Source organism: Aegilops tauschii, chromosome 1 (assembly GCF_002575655.3).
Source record: "Aegilops tauschii subsp. strangulata cultivar AL8/78 chromosome 1, Aet v6.0, whole genome shotgun sequence".
In the NCBI taxonomy this organism is placed as follows: domain Eukaryota; kingdom Viridiplantae; phylum Streptophyta; class Magnoliopsida; order Poales; family Poaceae; genus Aegilops; species Aegilops tauschii.
Window position 1 is genome coordinate 397,531,084 of NC_053035.3, and position 6,137 is coordinate 397,537,220.

Sequence of the window (6,137 nt, forward strand, 5' to 3'; positions counted from 1 at the left end):
TTTCTATAAGTGTCACAAACAACCCTAGAGTTCGTAGTAAAATAACACCCTATGACACACATCAATCAACCCTAATGTCACATAGATACTCCAATGTCACCACAAGTATCTGTGGGTCAATTATACGATATGCATCAAACAACTTCAGATTCATAATATTCAATCCAACGCAAAGAAATTCAAAGAGTGCCCCAAGATTTCTACCGGAGAAACAAGGACGAAAATATGCATCAACCCCTATGCATAGATTACCCCAATGTCACCTCGGGAATCCGCGAGTTAAGTGCCAAAACATACATCAAGTGAATCAGTAGAACACCCCATTGTCACCACGGGTATCCCACGCAAAACATACATCAAGTGTTCTCAAATCCATAATAGTATTCAATCCGATAATACTGAAACCCCAAAGGTAAAACTCAATCCATCACAAGAAGATAGAGGGGGAGAAACACCATATGATTCAACTATAGTAACAAAGCTCGCGGTACATCAAGATCGTGCCAAATCAAGAACACGAGAGAGAGAGAGAGAGATCAAACACATAGCTACTTGTACATACCCTCAGCCCCGAGGGTGTACTACTCCCTCCTCGTCATGGAGACCACCGGGATGATGAAGATGGCCTCCGGTGATGGTTTCCCCCTCCAGCAGGGTGCCGGAACGGGCTCCCGATTGGTTTTTCGTGGCTACAAAGGCTTGCGGCGGCGGAACTCCCGATCTAGGTTTATTTTTGGAGGTTCCGGGATTTGTAGGAACTTTTGGTGTCTATTTCACGTCGGGGGGGGGGGTCCACGGGGCAGCGCAAGGCAGGGGCGCGCCCTCCACCCTTGTGGCTGCTTCGGGACTCCTTTGGTCCATCTCCGATGCCCCGTGGATCTCTTCTAGTCCATAAAAAATCATCGTAAAGTTTCAGCTTGTTTGGACTCTGTTTGATATTCCTTTTCTGTAAAACTAAAAAACAAGGAAAAAACAGAAACTCGCACTGGGCTCTAAGTTAATAGGTTAGTCCCAAAAATAATATAAAATAGCATATTAATGCATATAAAACATCCAAGACAGATAATATAATAGCATGGAACAATTAAAAATTATAGATATGTTGGAGACGTGTCATAGGGTGGCGCGCCAGCGCCGAAATAGCGTTTTCGCGCGCCGGGGAGCGTGGTTGCTTTTCCACGCGCTGCAAAATTTAGCGCGCCACTATAGCGCTTCACCGGGCGTAGTAAAATCCAGCGCACGCGACCAGCCGACACTTGAAAAAAAATTAAAACACGTACAAAAGAATATATGAAACGAAACATAGTTCAAATTTCATAGCATAGTTCCCCAAACCACAAGCCAGTTCATCATACGATGCTAAATAAAAATAGATAAAAATGATGAATAAAACTACTCCTCGTCCTCCACGGTGGTGTAGTCCGACGACATAAACGCGTCGAGCCACCGAGGGTCTTCATCGTCCCAGGTTGACGTAGCTCCCAACTCGATCTGGGCTTTTGCATGCTCCTTCTCTGCACGCTTGCCCGGTCGACGCACGGCTCGCTCCGCCCTCCTCTTGTTGGGAAACGTTGCATGGAAAACAAAAAAATTCTACGCACACGCAAGATCTATCCATGGAGATGCATAGCAACAAGGGGGAGAGTGTGTCTATGTACCCTCGTAGACCATAAGTGGAAGTGTTTCACAACGCGGTTAATGTAGTCGAACTTCTTCGTGCTTCAACCGATCAAGTACCGAATGCACGGCACCTCCGTGTTCTGTACACGTTCAGCTCGGGGACATCCTACGCCTTCTTGATCCAGCAAGATGGCGAGGTAGTAGATGAGTTCCAACAGCACGACGGCATGGTGATGGCGATGGTGATGTGATCTCCGCATGGCTTCGCGGAACCCCTTCCGGTGACCCGATAAATACCCGGTACCACCCGAAACACTTTTGGTGTCCAAATACCATCGTCCTATATATCAATCTTTACCTCTCGACCATTTCGAGACTCCTCATCATGTCCGTGATCTCATCCGGGACTCCGAAGAACATTCGGTCACCAAATCACATAACTCATATAATACTGTATTGTCAACGAACGTTAAGCGTGCGGACCCTACGGGTTCGAGAACTATGTAGACATGACCGAGACACCTCTCCGGTCAATAACCAATAGCGGAATCTGGATGCCCATATTGGCTCCTACATATTCTACGATCTTTATCGGTCGAACCGTTATGAAAACATACATAATTCCCTTTGTCCATCGGTATGTTACTTGCCCGAGATTCGATCGTCGGTATCTTCATACCTAGTTCAATCTCGTTACCGGCAAGTCTCTTTACTCGTTTCATAATACATCACCTCGTGACTAACTCCTTAGTCGTTTGCTTGCAAGCTTATGATCTGTATTACCGAGAGGGCCCAGACATACCTCTCCGATACTCGGAGTGACAAATCCTAGTCTCGATCTATGCCAACTCAACAAACACCTTCGGAGATAACTGTAGAGCATCTTTATGATCACCCAGTTACATTGTGACGTTTGATAACACACAAGGTATTCCTCCGGTATCCGGGAGTTGCATAATCTCATAGTCGAAGGAATATGTATTGGACATGAAGAAAGCAATAGAAATAAAACTTGAACGATCATTATGCTAAGCTAACGGATGGGTCTTGTCCATCACATCATTCTCCTAATGATGTGATCCCGTTATCAAATGACAACACATGTCTATGGTTAGGAAACCTTAACCATCTTTGATCAACGAGCTAGTCTAGTAGAGGCTTACAAGGGACATGGTATTTGTTTATGTATTCACACATGTATTTAGGTTTCCGATCAATACAATTCTAGCATGAATAATAAAGCTTTTATCATGAATAAGGAAATATAAAATAACAACTTTATTATTGCCTCTAGGGCATATTTCCTCCAGTCTCTCACTTGCACTAGAGTCAATAATCTAGTTCACATCGCCATGTGATTAACACTTATAGTTCACATCGCCATGTGACTAACACCCAAAGAGTTTACTAGAGTCAATAATCTAGTTCACATTGCCATGTGATTAATACCCAAAGAGTGATCATGTTTTGCTTGTGAGAGAGTTTTAGTCAACGGGTCTGCCACATTCAGAGCCGTATGTATTTTGCAAATTTTCTATGTCTACAATGCTCTGCATGGAGCTACTCTAGTTAATTGACCCCACTTTCAATATGTATCCAGATTGAGACTCAGAGTCATCCGGATTGGTGTCAAAGCTTGCATCGACGTAACCCTTTACGATGAACTCTTTATCACCTCCATAACCGAGAAACATTTCCTTAGTCCTCTTTAAGGCACCTAAGGATAATTTTGACCGCTGTTCAGTGGTCCACTCCTGGATCACCCTTGTACCCTCTTGCCAAACTTATTGTTAAGGCACACAACAGGTCTGGTACACAGCATGGCATACTTTATAAAACCTATGGCTGAGGCATAGGGAATGACTTTCATTCTCTCTCTTTATCTTCTGTCGTGGTCAGGCTTTGAGTCTTACTCAACTTCACACCTTGTAACACAGGAAAGAACCCTTTCTTTGACTGATCCATTTTGAACTTCTTCAAAATCTTGTCAAGGTATGTGCTTTGTGAAAGTCCTATTAAGCATGTCGATCTATCCCTATAGATCTTTGTGATGCCCGGATAATTAAGCTACAGTAAAACCCTGCTAATGGTGCCATGTCATCACATTACTATTGCTAATCCTCACTTGATCCAAATCACTATTCATGTTCAAACTCAAATTCAAAGTCAAAATTTCAAATTTGCCAAACATGAAAACTAAAATGTTCAAAGTGTGGCAAATAATCCCTGGATATTTTTCATGTTGGAACCAACCTCTTTTGAATTCCCAAAGTGCCCCTGGAAATTATTTAGTGGTCGAGCAGCATTTAAAATTGGCCTTTTCAATTTCTAAATATGGTTAGACAACTCCTTTTGGCCTCAAACTTTTTGCGACTCCTAGAAATAATGTACTTGATTTATGTGACAAGTCTCAAATCTAACAAAACTCATTTAGTCTTACTTTTAAATAGAAAACAGTAGCTAACATTGGAACAAAAATATATATATATAGAGAGAGAGAGAGAAAAGAGAAACCCTACCCCCTTGGGCCACTTGGCCCATCTAGCTAAACAATCAGCCCATCTTCACCTCTCCCTCCTCCTCGAGAGGAGACCAGGAGGGCGTGGCGCTCATCCACGGCGTCATGGCCATGGATGGCTGCCACGAGCCCCTCCCTTTGACCTATAAGGGCACCCCCACACCCCACCGAAACCCTAGCCCCTCGCATCTCTCTCCCTCGCGCCCCTTCCTTCTGCGCCCGCCGACGTCGCGGCGCCCTGACCGGTCCGCCTCTGCCCCGCCGACCTCCTCGCTGTCATCCGCGGCCACCGTCGTCTCCGGCATGCGGGAGCACGTCCAGGAGGTCCGCCGCGGCCGGATCCGTCCGCTCCGGGGATCATCTCAAGCCGGGACGGTCCGTGTGCTCGCCATCGAGCCCTTCTCCGCCGCGGACGTCACCAACTCGTCGTCGTTGCCACTGCTCCGGGCCGCCTCCGACCTTCTAACCTCGTCCATGAGAACCGAGGTGAGCTTCTCCCTCGGGTCCCCTTTTAGCCCTTCAATTTGGACGCCGTAGGCCGTCATCTCCGTCGAGCTCGAACCCCTGTGTACGCGTACGTGCGTGCGCTCGCTGCCGCCTGTTACTTCTTCTGCTGTCGTTGTTGCCGGTGCTACCGGTTGTCGCTGCTGCTGTCCCGTGCTCGCCCGCCCCTACTGCGTGTGCGTGCCTGCGCTGCTGCTCCGTTTGCTGCTGGCCGCTGCTGCCGCGTACCGCTGGCGCCGCACTGCTGATGCTCCTTGCTTGCTTCTGCGCTGCCCTGCCTCTGTTCTGCTTGCTGCTAGCCACGGCAAAGGCCATGGCCGTGGTGTGTGAGAGCGCAGTGTGTGTGCGCCGTGTGTGTGCGTGAGTTGTGTGTATGGCTGGCTTTTGCCACAGCCATGTGTGGCCGGCCCTTTGCTAGCTTAGGGACTAATCCCCAGTTAAAACAAGCCCTTTTGTTAGACTAATTTATATTAGGCTTAGTTTTAGTTGGGCCTATGACAGCGGGGCCCCACGCCCTCTTTTATAAAAATAATAATACTTAAATAATTACTTAGTAATTAATTAATTTAATGAATCCTGTTAATTAACCTAATTTAATTAGTCTGATTAGTTAGCTATTTAACTGTTAATTAATTAAATAGACAATGACGATTGGGCCCCACTGCCCCTTTGACCAGTCAACCCGGTTAGAGTTGACTGTTGACCCTGCCGATGTCATGATGACATCATGCTGATGCAATAACTCTATTTTAGTTTTTAAAATAATTACAGAAATTGTTTTAAACTTTGAAAAATCATATAAAATAATCCGTAACTCGGATGAAAATACTTTGTACATGAAAGTTGTTCAGAACGACGAGACGAATCCGGATACGCAGTCGGTTCGTCCGCCACACGTCCCTAGGATAGCAAACATGCAACAATCCCCCTCCATTTCATCTGTCCGAAAATGCCAAACACCGGGAACACTTCCCGAATGTTTTCCCTCTTCGCCGGTAGCACCTAGTACTGCGTTAGGTCACCTCTAGCACCGCATATTGTCATGTTATGCTTTGTGATGCCTTGATTGCTCTGTTATTTATTGTGTCCCCCCTCCGTTACTTCTTTTCGGTAGACCCTGAGAGCGCTGCCGGTACCCCTGTGATCGACTACGTCGACAACGAACCCTTCTTGCCAGAGCAACCAGGCAAGCCCCCCCTTTGATCACCAGATATCGCCTATTCCTTCTCTCTACTGCTTGCATTAGAGTAGTGTAGCATGTTACTGCTTTCGGTTAATCCTATTCTGCTGCATAGCCTGTCATTGTTGCTACAGTTGTTACCCTTACCTGCAATCCTAAATGCTTAGTATAGGATGCTAGTATTCCATCAGTGGCCCTACACTCTTGTCCGTCTGCCATGCTATACTACTGGGCCGTGATCACTTCGGGAGGTGATCACGGGCATATGTTATATACTTTATACTGTTACATTACTTATGATACTGTTCGGAGATG